The 13,522-nt window shown below is 34.0% G+C and overlaps 1 protein-coding gene and 1 pseudogene across 4 annotated transcripts in view; one reads left to right on the top strand and one right to left on the bottom strand.

Moving 5' to 3' along the window:
* The window catches only part of LOC149772833 (nephrin-like), a 311,073-nt gene that overhangs the window by 146,049 nt on the left and 151,502 nt on the right, over positions 1 to 13,522 (top strand). The gene's annotated exons all lie outside the window — the stretch shown is intronic.
* On the bottom strand, positions 11,034 to 12,775 carry LOC149772835 (uncharacterized; annotated as a pseudogene).

Here is a 13,522-nt window from a genome sequence, read left to right as displayed (position 1 = left end):
TACAACAGGTAGAAAAAGGTTTTGTATTTCTCATATTTAAATCTACAGGTAAGAATTGAATCATTAAAATTAGATTACCTTCCAAAATGTTTTTTTTGAAATAATTAAAAATTCAGATACAGAATTCATTCATTGTCTAGATTCAGTTTAATATCTTATTTTTTTTACAAGATGCTTATTTTTTAGGGTATAATCTGATAAAAGTGGATACAGTTTGACATAACATTGACAAGTTTTAAACTCTCAGGAGGAACATTTTGTCAAATGAAACCTTTATCAAGATGTACTTTGTTTTATTTTCATACCCATTTGACCTATTGACATTTCTGGATCAGGTTAAGGTTTTGTATGGAAAGGGTATAATATTTTTGTTTGGTTTTCTTTTTTTATATTACATGCAGATGATAACAGTATCCATAAATATCGCATAGTTCTGTAGGGATGCTTTTCATTGGATGATACTGTATCATCCAAGTTGTGATAAATCATATAGCACCCTCATGTTGTCAGAGACTTTTATATGGCATCAAGAACTATTTTTGTGGTATCATTTTCATATTATTAAACAAGTTTTGACATTATTTTTTACTAAATCATATAATAAAACAATTATAAGCTTTGTTTTATGAATATCAAGTTGGTGAACCAGAAAGAACCCATATTTACTTAGGTTTAAATGAGACATGCAGTTGTTGCTTATGCAATTACTTTATTGGTGACTACCGTCCTGCATAAAATAGATTGTACAGTATGGTTTAGCTACATATTAATACATCACTCATCAACCAATGAAAAGAATTTTAGAATTGTTCTCACTTTCAATAATTGCTGCCACAGATGTAAACATGCAGTCCCTTGAATTACAGGAACAAACCAAAACAAAGATAAATACTGGAAAAAAATTAAATTACTGGAAGAATGCAATATTTTCCATTATTTCTCATAAGATGTTTCTGAAACATAAGTATTGCTGACAGTTTTAAATTGAAAGACCACGCTATGTGCTTTTAAATAGCGAGAATATACCTTATGGTTCATGCAGTGTGCAGATGATCATTGCATAGAATCATCAAAAACCTGCAAAGGAGCAATGTTACCACTACAGAAGAACTCTGGAAAATCAATATTAGCTTTTTTAATGTTGATGCCATTGCAATTGTTTCTTGAATATATTTAGAATCAAAAATACATTGAAGCTTATATACAGCAATATGTGATCTCTCACTATCAGCGTACAAAAAACAGTACACACCAATATGTTTGAGCTGCATTGTTATGTATATCTATATTGTGTGCTTAACATTTGTCTATGATTGTTGATTATACTTTAAGATAATAGTCATTTGTAAACATCATGTTTACATAGCTAGCTTTTGTCCATGATTGTACATGTAAGTTGTAATACTGTAATGTGTCAAGGGTCAACGTCAAATAAAGTGGAATAGATGGAAAGCTCACACCTTTTGCAGTTACTAGATCTCTCCATTGTATTGTAGTGTCAAGAAATGGTGTGTTCACCACAAAGTTCTTATTTAGATGACAAAAGCATAAAACAAAACAAATATAATTAGCCAACATCGTTTATTATATGGTTTCCAGGCTTGTATGTGTTTTCTTACAAAATTTAGTGCTGAAAATGGTGAAATATAACATTTGCAAATATGCAGAACAGATGTTTGATAAAGCATGTTGAAATGACAACAATAGTTTCAGTGGTAAATTGCATGTGAAAATCAGCATAAATGTTCCATTTGTCCTAATTCTCATAATCTCTAACTCAGATAATCCCAGTTCCCAAACTATTCTTGCACAGAAAAATAAGTTAATAGTTCTCATTTGACATACTGAGGTGGTAATGATTTTGTGCATCCAGTCAAGGTTCGGAACCACACACGAGTTTGTGTTTTATGGTCCAATGGTAAATATGGTAGGAGCACAGTCTGGCACTGGATGTTAAGGTGGCAGGGGCCAGTTTTTATGTACAAATTTAATGCCACAATCAGTGACCTAGTATAAAAAATCATAAAAAAATAAAATACACAAGTGAGGTCAAAAAGGTCCATATTTTTAGATACCTATATTAAAACAAAGATTAAGAATAGTATTCACTTGACCAGAGAAGTCAATGGCAATTCATAGCAGAAGTAGTTTTTGCACCCCAACCCCTATTTTATACATGCATTTTTCACATCCAAATGCCATTTTTGACAGCATGTGGTGCTCACAGTGCAAACACAAGCCCTGCAATTTCCGTGGATGAAAATTTTGAAAAACATTGTCTACTAAATAGCTTGATTCATTTCAGAATAATTGTCATCCGAGCCATTTTTGAGATATTCTACTTGCCTTGAACCCACGAGTCTACTGTTATGGGAGGCAAGCTTTTCTTCCTAGCCGACTATTGGTATTTCACTATCAACATACTGCAGAGCAACTATGCAAAGTGTACATGCCTGATATCAGTTTCAAGAACAACACAAGCCCGAAACACCTAGTTCACAAATATATCCATATCTATAAATAGTAAACAATAGCAGCTGAAAAAGTCACACCATAATCATAAGTTAAGAAATTTGCCAGGAGCCTGTCACGTTTGTTGGCTGAAACATGGTCCTGCTAAATACTGCTAAGCCTGACAAAGCCCAACAAAGCCTAACAAAGCCACATAAAGCCAAGTCAAATAAAAAATGCGTATTTATATTGTTAGTTATATTAAAGAATAAATTAACAAAGCCGAAAGACTAGTTTTCAACATATTTGTGCAAAATTAAATGACCAAAATGTGGACAACAGAGTACAGATTTGAAATTGAAAAATGAAAAAGTATTAACAAAGTATGACAAAATCATAATTAAATTGTTCATTGAACTTATCGAAAGAAAGTGCAATTTTTTTTCTCAATATATGCTAATCACACATAGCCAGACAGAGACATACAAGTCATTTTAGGCAAGTGTATTTATCCCTTTACCTCATAGAACATTGACAAAGTACAGCACGCTATAAATAGAACACATGTTACCTAGCCGACCGCATACACATAGGCCTGCCCTGTGAATTGTTAAGCAGTGAGTGGTGTTACATTTAACAGCAGTTTTAACCATTTTACGTTTTAGGTACACATCTATTATATGTGGAAAAATTTAAGAGTAAGGTCCGATTGTTATAGCTTTGTAATTTTTTTTTAACAGAAGAATATTTTATGTGCTTTAAAATCGAGAGAGAACTCGTTCACCATCATGTAAGTGAGGCTGCATGACCAACCGTAGCTGCCATTTCCCATACTCGAAATTTACATGTTTTTCGTCTGCGTCTACATCACTAAGTCATCTGAATTTGATAATCAATAAAAACTAATTGCTGCTTACATAAATATCAGAGCCAAAAAAATTGACAGTCCTTTCCATGCTTTTCCTTGCAATTGTATTCCAAAACTCATTAATGTATGTAAATAATAATAAAGTATAGTAAAATCAACTACACTACATTCCACCTCTTATAATTTATAATAGCATATCTAATGAATTCAGTGTACTAATGAATGTTCAGTAATGTTTATTTTTATTTCTTTGAAGTACAGTCCAAAACTGAATAAATTTTATAAGATTGAAAAGAAAAAAACAAAACAGTATCAATAACATTTTGAAGAATTATGTTCTGCTCTAATACACTGTCAATTTGACTTTATTTTTGGAATGCATAGAAAGAAAGCGAATAAATCATAATCACATAGGAATAAACTTATATTTTACATAATCAACATTTTGTAACTGCCCTTATACTGCCTCTGTGTTAATTCAGTTAAAGGTAGCACGTGTCTACTCACCTACTCGTGATTGTAGGACGTGTTAACGAGTGTTAATCAAATTATAGTAGTACTTCACTACCATATGCCTTAAATTTTATAACAACAGTAAATATTTTCCAGTATTGTAAGTTTAAAAATGTTTCTATCATTTTACTTAGTTAAATAGATAGAAAAAGAATTTTCAGTCATTTAAATCTACACAATATGTTAAAAACTAGTTTTTCGGCTAAGTTAATTGATTCATCAATATAATGAACAATATACACTCTTTTTTTGAATCTGAATTGCATGGCTTTGTGTGGCTTTGTTAGGTTTTGTTCGGCTTTGTCAGGCTTTGTCAGGCTTAGCAGTATTTAGCAGGACTGCTGAAACGCATTTTGTCGTTTTGAAATGAAACAGTCTGAAACTGGATGTAAATAGTGTCTCGCGTGGGTTGAATGCAACAATGTGTGTCATTTTGTAGCAACAATGTTGTGTCAGGTATATTATTTTGACATCTAAATGATGCAATCACTACAAAATGGATGGAAATTTGTGACTTCAGAATGATACATTAATTGAGTAGGAAATTTGATCATGCCAATCGGAACACAAGTGCTCGACACAAGCTTGATGTTGAGAAGAAAGAAAAACAACAATAATCTGAAAGAAGCAAATCATACAGAGGGACAAAAATACATTAGATTAACCCCATGACCTGTTCTGAGATAGGACCTGTCTATTATACTATATAAGAGAGAAGGTAAGTGACTTCCAAATACTTCATTTCACCCATGACCCTAAATTTCCTTCTGCTGTTTCCATCTTTAAAGGCACACGACCATACTCTTTGGCTTGTGAAATATTTTTCTATTCATCAAGCCATCATTGACTTTTCTTTGTTGTACCAAACTGAAGTTACGGGCTCCAAAACATGCGAATTTCGTGAATTTTGCATGCCGGGACAACGTTGCGCTCAGGTGACAACCGGTGAAAAGAGCTACATATGCCATGTTTGTGACTCTATGATATATCCCTTCTTTAATTACAGAACAGTGGTAGATGCAAAAGTAAGTTTTTGCTTACCATTAACTCGATTCAACTTAGGAATCCTGTTCCATGGAAGACGTTGTCTTCTTCACTGCACATATATCATATGCAAGCGACTCATTTTCAAAACATGTACACTATGCAGCACACACATCAATGGTGAAATATGATTGGCTCAAAAGTTTATATTCAAATAACATCCATGCACTGTCACAGTTTCATGATACAGACTATTTGTACCCTGGCAAAAATTGATAATAACATGATCACATCTTGTTAGAAATCATTTGAATGTGTTTAATTAATGAGAGTATAGATTAAAGTGCTCATCTGCATAATTTAATTTACAATTCTGTCATTGTACTTCCTTTGGTAAAATCATATCTAACACAGATATTAACATTTGTTCCATTTACCAATATTACTATTATATACCTGGGGTTATATATATATATATATATATATATATATATATATATATATATATATATATATATGTATATATGTATGTATGTGTGTGTGTGTGTGTCTGTTCATGATGAGGATCGTGTTTTAGTATTAGTATATCAATCAGAGTTTTCGGCACTTTTCAACTTGCACTGTTTTGGCATATCACGGTAATGCAACAGGCCTTAAATGGGTTACAAAACTTGAAGAGCATTTCTCAATGAATATATGCATACATTTTTTGTGTGTACTATATTTTGGTTTTGGTTTTCAAAATTGTATATTGGGTTTTCTTTACATAAGAAGTTTTTTTCTTTACGTATGATTATAGACGCTTTCTGACTATGTCACTAGCAGATGATCTTCTGCCAGCTTTTTTATGTGGCCACCAAAAACTGGTCATTTTGAACAAGGCATAGTGAGGCAAAGTAAACTTCTAAATTACAAATACAGATGTTAGCGGATAGCACGATTGGCATTTTGTACATGTGTGTATGTTTTTTTATCAGTTTCTTGATATACAAGATTCTTACTTATTTTCCAAACACTATATAAATTAACAGTAAATCTGTCAGAATACCATTAATATGGCTGCCAATTAAATCATTCTGGATCTATCTTTAATCCTGAAAAGTGATTGCAGTATTATGGTATTAAGCTAAAATAACTTGAAGTGAGTGAGGAATTGCTATGAATAGAATAAGTTGTTTAGCATAATTATCTATCTTACTCACTGACTAAATTGCATATGTTTGAGCTTTACACATATTTATACATTTTGTTTGAAACACTGTATTGTACTTGTATACATTTTAAATGAAAAACATTCTTTTTAACTGAATGGCATTCTTGGCATTTTATTAATTTGAAACAACCTTTTCAAATGCTTCTCCTTGGACTTCTTTATTATAAATGTGTATTGTCAATTTATTCAACTGCAATGGAATGTGGATGAATCATTTAAAAGAAAATTAGTCAGCTTGCATGTTGCATATTTGCGATTAACATACTTAGGTGCCGTGTTTTACACTTCCTCATTAAATTAAAAAAAAAAACTTGTAATAAGTCCACAATCATGTTCAATTTAAAGCAAACTGAGGCATTTTGTCTCATTAAAAAGAGCCATAATGTGTACATTGGAGGGCAGGCAGGTACTGGGAAACCTTCTTGGTACAAAAATGTGTGAAATATTTAAGAGGGGAAGGCAAAATTTTATATTTAACATGTACAACTGGCATTGCATGAATCAATTATCCTTCCAGCATTGGTGCAGAGACAATACATAAGTGGTCTGGAATGGAGATGGGAGGCTAACATGTAAAGAAATATGAAATTTCATTGCAACAAATAGCAACATGAAAATCACTTATGAGAATATAAAATCTGATGATGTTTTGATAGTAGATGAAGTCTCAATGTTTAGTAAGTGACTTTTTCAGAACTTGGAATCTATTTGTTCCTTAAAGGACACATCAAAATTATTTGGTGGGATGCAGGTTACTTTTGGTGGAGATTTCTTCCAGTTGACACCTGTGAGGAACATCTTGTATGATAATGATGGTAGTTATTGCTTTGAATCAGATTTGTTTGACATGGTATTTTCACACCGAGTAATTTTAACGGATATTATGAAGCAATCTCAACATGAGTTAATCAATTCTATAACTGAATTATCTGGAGCCAGAAAACAAATCAGTGATGACACCATTTCATTAATGAATCAGTTGTCTAGACCTCTGGCAGATGATGGGATGTCTAGTCTTAAACTTTTTGCTACCAATCTGTTGCTTACAACCGAGATCAGATATTGAAATATTTGAACATGTTGCTCAGGATGCTGGTGAGAAAAAATATGTCTCCACTGCATTGACTCCACAGAGGCTTTGGTTAAAAAGGAACTGCCCTGTACTTTTGATACGAAACATATCTGACACCCTAATGAATGGTTCACAGGGTACAGTAGTGAACTGTGAAGAAGATGGTGTGACAGTGTTCTTTCATAAGATGAAATTGACAGCTACAATTCCCAAAAAGTCATTCACAGGTAAGAGCTTTAATTAATATCAGTATTGATCGAAGGTTTTGATACAGAAATTTCATAAAAATAAGTTCATGCTCATGCAAGAATGATTTTTGTTTGAATAAGAAATGACATCTGAAATTATATTCATGTATTCAAATAGAAAATGTGAACATGTAAATTTAAACTTTGAACATGTTAACTACCATTCATATTTTACTATGCTTCCATACACCATGTTAATAATACAGTTACATTCAAATTAAAAGCATAGGACAGTAAAACCACACAAATATATACACACACAAACACACACACACACACACACACACACAGAGGACATACTGTTTACCTTTCAGAATATGTGTAAATGTGGATAGTGTTTGCATTTTGTAAGCATACAATGTTAGCTTTACCAATGCAGACTTAAATTTAAAAATAACATAGAGATAGCCAATAGTTTTATAAAAATTATTCGATATATATATATATATATATATATATATATATATATATATATCAATAAACTGACAACAATCAGTGCAAAACTAGTATCTAATGTGCCTGAGCTCTTTTGACTCTTTAACACATTAACCCCTGGAGCTTTTTGTCATTTTCGCCTGAAAATCGAGTAGGAAACACATTTTGAAAGCTATTTCTGAATAGATGCGAAAACACCAGATTCCCGGTCATTTTGGTTTTTTTTGCTAAACGGAGCCATTATTTTTGTATGGAGACATCTTTTTATTCCAAATGCCCATCTTATCCTACTTTCTGCAAAGGCTCATCTGTCTGTTTGCGAAAACACCAAATCCCCGGTCATCTTTCAATAACATACTGCCTCGTTGTGTTAGAAACATCGTTTTTCATTGGATATTTGACTTGCGCATGAGCAGACGGGTAAAAGTTAGAGTTCTTTTTATATTTTTTATTTTTTATTTTGCTAAACGGAGCCATTATTTTTGTATGGAGACATCTCTTTATTCCAAATGCCCATCTTATCCTACTTTATGCAAAGGCTGATCTGTCTGTTTGCAGTTCATACCAGTTTGCCTTAGATCTGAGACCAAAAAGTCTAAAATCCAGACACAAAATCGGATTCCGACCAAGGGCGAATTTTGGGTTAAAAAAAAGTCGGGTCCAAAAAATGAGGTTTTTTTATCTGTATTTTGTAGTGCAACTAGATATTCCAGATTATTTAGTATCATTGTAGAGCTACATCTGTCAGCCTTTCTATAATACTCCCCACGTTAGTGTATCATGCATGACCGTGACTCTACAGAGCTCGGCAGTAGGCTACTACCTCCTGTCCTGTAAAGTCGTTGCTAGGGGTTAATGTGTTAACAAGACTTTTTCAAAGGCAAGTAAAAATCAAAGACAAGACAAACAAAAGCAAAACGCAAAAACCAGTGTGTTTATAAACTTTACATGGCTGCTTCTACAGAAAACCTTTAAATCCACTGTTTCAACTAGCCTATTTCAACCTATTGCTGATGCTGAAAAACACTCTTATTGTCCTAGAAATCGATGAGCCATAACGACATCTGTTGCTTTATGTAAACTTATGCAAGTGCAAATTATATCCTGGATATTTCATTGTTATATTAGTATATATAGGCTATTAAGCAAATTTAAGCAAATTTAGAGAATTATTTAAAAGAAAATGTGTTGGCTGCAAAAGATAATTTTATTTGTGCATAGCTGTCTTTTTCTAGTCTTCTTGCTTTAAACCGCTTGGTTTCAACGTTCAAAGGTGGAGTATCCAGTAAGATTCCTTTTCTTTCCTGGTTTTGGAACTCCAGTTGGGGTTGTGAGCAATATCAGTAAGTGTTATATCACTGAACATGTGGCCAGGGGAGGAGAAATGTTCTGCGACTGGGTTTCTGTATAGCTTCTTTGTCATCCAATCAGATTTTTGAAGGTTGATTATTTTGTGTAGCTTTTCAGTTTCTTCGACATACTGAATGGTACAGATCTTACATGTGATGATATATATTACATTTTCTGTTTTGCACATTTTATTTGGACAATGTATGTTTAGTATTTCTCTAGTCAAGGCGAAGCTAATGCTAATCACTAATAAAGACAACCCTAGTCAATCTGTCCCCAGTGGCAATAAAAGGTGCAAAACCTGTCAACATATGATGTTTTCTGGACATTTCTTGCATAAAAAGAAATGAAATGAACATAAGAGAGTGTGTAAATTACAAATGAAAACAAATATATAAATGCTTATTTTCTCTCTCCAGACAGATCTCTCAACCTGGTCAACTGGCTGTTGCTCTTGGACAGGTGCATACACTAAGTGGTCTTTGAGTGATTAATTTTAACAAAGATGCTTTCATTCCGCAGCCAGAAAAGATCCATATTTTTTGCAATCAGTCATCAGTTCCTGAGGAAGAGGACTTGTTATGTTGTCATAGAGCCAGGTTTGTAATTTTGTGAAATGTTACACATTTGCTGTTACCTGGGCAAGGTGTTAGGATGGTATGAAAATACAATAACTACAAGTCCTAGATCTTCATATATAAAATGTACTTGTGGTTTGTAATGATTAATAAATGTGACCTAGGGACTTAATGCACATATAGGTCATGCCCAGGTGACTGACACGTGAAACCGTGTACATACACTATCCAAATAATATAATGAGCATTGACAATTAATAATTTTTGACTGAATATAGATGGCATATATGAACAAGATTTGATCCAGTGTCTGTATTGCCTAGAGGGAAATACCCCAAAAGCTCAGACTTGATCCAGTGTCTGTATTGCCTAGAGGGAAATACCCCAAAAGCTCAGACTTGATCCAGTGTCTGTATTGCCTAGAGGGAAATACCCCAAAAGCTCAGACTTGATCCAGTGTCTGTATTGCCTAGAGGGAAATACCCCAAAAGCTCAGACTTCATCCATTGAATGTATTGCCTAGAGGGAAATACCCCAAAAGCTCAGACTTGATCCAGTGTCTGTATTGCCTAGAGTGAAATACCCCAAAAGCTCAGACTTTTAGTTGGGGACATGTACATTTGTTGATTTGTAAAGGAATCATGACAGATCTCAAACAAGTGTGGAAAATAGCAGAAAATAGTACTGCCAGAATTCAAGGGGTCATCACACAAGTGTTAATGCCACGTAATCAATGAATGTTTAAGTCATGATTTATCATAGTGACAAGTGCTGATACTTATGTTACATTGATTGACTTGTCCTTAATCTAACTGAAGAAAATACCATACAGTGCTGGTGATTTCATGTTAAGTTATGGTCAAGTAAACTAATAGCTAAGTGCAATTTATGATTAAGATTACTTTCAGTCAGTATTAATTTGATATTAAAACAAACTGATAATTGTGAAGCAATTTTGATGATTTACAGCACATAAAATATCCATTAAATGTATAAAACATAATTTAAGTCACAAATGCTAAATAACAGAATTTAAAGTTGCCCTTATTTGATTTGAGAATCAAAAAGCTCTGCCTCCTCATGTCAACACCATTTACACTCTCACTGTCCACAAGATCAAGGTAGTTAAGGAATAAAAACAAAATTAGCATTATTTAGCTAATACTTTAAAACCAATGACTGAGCGAACTTCTTCAGTCAAATGATCTAGTGACTGTCTAACTGGGTGTGAATGCAGTATTGTGACTGTATTAGTATGTCTATAGTCTTATGGGCCTTCATTCAGTAATGTGTGGATGGAGGCTTTTTCTAGTTCTTTTCCTCAGTGGTTGTGGATTACTAAAAGCATATGATGTAGCAATGTAGCATTAACACATTTTGCACCAGCATTACCTTTCTTTGACAAACTGCTCTGTCCAGGAATTATGTTATTGAGGTTTCTTCTATATTGGAGTGCATTTGGATGGGAGTTGGGCCCATTGTATGCTGCCTTTGTTGACAAAATTCATTTTCTACAACATCAGAATTAATTTGGGCTGGGGTAACATGCAATGACATGTTTATGACTTTTCTACATAGCTGGTAAAATCCTAAAATGCATGCATATAGGTCTTCAGTGCACTGACACAATAAAAACTACTTTGCCTTTTCAGTTGATGAGACATCCTCTCTTTTGGCTATGGTTTTACTCCCATCTCTTGAACCAATGAGGAATTTTCAAGTTCTCATGCAGCCTCATGTCATTTACCTGAGATATGGGTCTTTGATCATGAAAATTTCTTACCAATCTGGATGTGTGCTTCAAGAGAGTGAGGCTCCATTCAGTCCCAGTGAAGCTTGGTACTGAGTCATATTGTTCAACATGTCATCATTTAGTACTTCTTCAGCCAGATGGTTTCTCATCTTTTCCATGGCATTTGGATATATGTGTATTTGTGCTAAGGCTCTGTGGATTTGTAAAGGGCTTGTCTTATCCCAGTTAAAGGCATCATCCCACATCTGCCATTGAATGTTGTTCTTGTCAGACAGTTCAAGGTTTCTAGTGTAGCCTTTTTTGACCCCACTTTTCTTAATATTATTTCGTACTTTCTGGATGACATGTGAGTAATCCATGGTGGATACAACTGTTTGATTAGGATTTACTGGGCTTGTCACATTCAGGCTGAACTCCATGCATATGCATAAATGAGTAGTAGTAAATCCATAGACAGATAGTTTGTCTACTGCTCACCAGAACAATATTGTTGTTTTAGTAGGGTTTAACGCCATCTTTCAGCACACGATAGGCTATACATGACGGCCAGTATTAATGGTGGAGGAAGAACCCAGGAAAACCTAGGAAATAACCATCGTCCCACGAGAAGCTACTGACAAGCTTTCTCACATACCTCCATTGGCTGAATCTGAGACTTGAACCCATGCAGACAGGTGAGATGGCAGTGATCAGTAACGGAGAGCTCTTTAGACCACTCGGCCACTCATGGCCCCCCAGAACAATGTATATAATTCTGATGCCTGGGGCTGTCAAGTGATGAAGTATGCAAATGGAAATTGAAAACCTTAAGGCCAATAAACACCATCTACAGTGCAAAATTACCTAAAGACTTCATTTGTTTTCCATCTTTTAGGGTTTCGATAACATTGCCTTCATCTCCATAATCGGAAAAACCCACAAGTTCAATGACATCACCATTTTTGGCAATCTGTAAATCTTCTTGAATGGACATCTCATCAAAAATGATACCACCTGTTAAAGCCCTCAACATGAACATTTAACCTCTTTGCTTCTGAATACATCCATTTAAAAATGTCATCTTGAAAGCCTGCATGATGCTGTATGTTGTTCTTGTAAAGAATATTACTGTCTCTTATGCTTTTATATGCTTGAGGACTTCTTGTGCATAGGTCTAAACAAACTGAAATTAACTTCTTACTCCATCGATGACCTCTTGAATCCTTGGCAACACTATTTTCTGCTAGACATAACATAAAGTCTAACATTTCAGGGGGGACATTTGGAATAAGATTCTTAAAATCTTCCAAAGTTACTTCTTTTTGCGACATCCTTGGAGTGCCACATTATGTTCATTTTCTTCCCCTATATCTTCTGTTTTCCTACTTTCTGATACTGTCAATTTTTGACAAGCCCTACATGGCTTAAACCCTGGGGCAAGATATTTGATGACACACAATTTACAGATCTCATTGTCTTCTGTATTTTGCCTGTCTTTTCAGAGGCCAGGTTCTCGACAAAGTGGTTTCTTTTGCATATAACTGATTTGTTTAGTCTCATGCCTTCACACAAGTTAACACATTCGACTTGCTGACACAGTGCCTGTATTCCATCCCTACTGCATTCATATTCATTATTGATGAATAAGCTCCTTAAATCTATTTCCTTGCCAGCAATTTTCAGGATTCAGTCATTCTCCTGAAATTTGAAATATTTGAAAATTGAAACTCCATTGCATGAGAATCTAGTTGCTACCAAGCATTCTACTAAACCCTGTTTAACTTCATTAACTTTGTATGTCTCTGGAAGATCACCTCTTATCCCGTCTATACATTCCTGCTGAGAGAGATTCTGACACCCATCTTTAAAAGCATCAATTGATTTTATGGAAATTCCAACATATTTTTTTCCACTCCTGTGTTTCTTTGTGTCAGAAAATAAATGCTTGATATACCTTCCAAACAAATGAATATCTTGTAATGGTTCCAGGCCTTTGCACAGTAATTCAAGTTTGTAAGTAATGTATAGATCATCCGCCTTTATTTCTGCTCCATCGTGCACTTTAAGTCTTGATAGTA

This window comes from Sinohyriopsis cumingii, unplaced genomic scaffold (assembly GCF_028554795.1).
Source record: "Sinohyriopsis cumingii isolate HCF-2022 unplaced genomic scaffold, ASM2855479v2 utg001110l, whole genome shotgun sequence".
NCBI classification, from domain to species: Eukaryota; Metazoa; Mollusca; class Bivalvia; order Unionida; family Unionidae; genus Sinohyriopsis; species Sinohyriopsis cumingii.
Note: the sequence above shows the minus strand (reverse complement) of the source record. Positions and strands in the feature narration are given on the sequence as shown.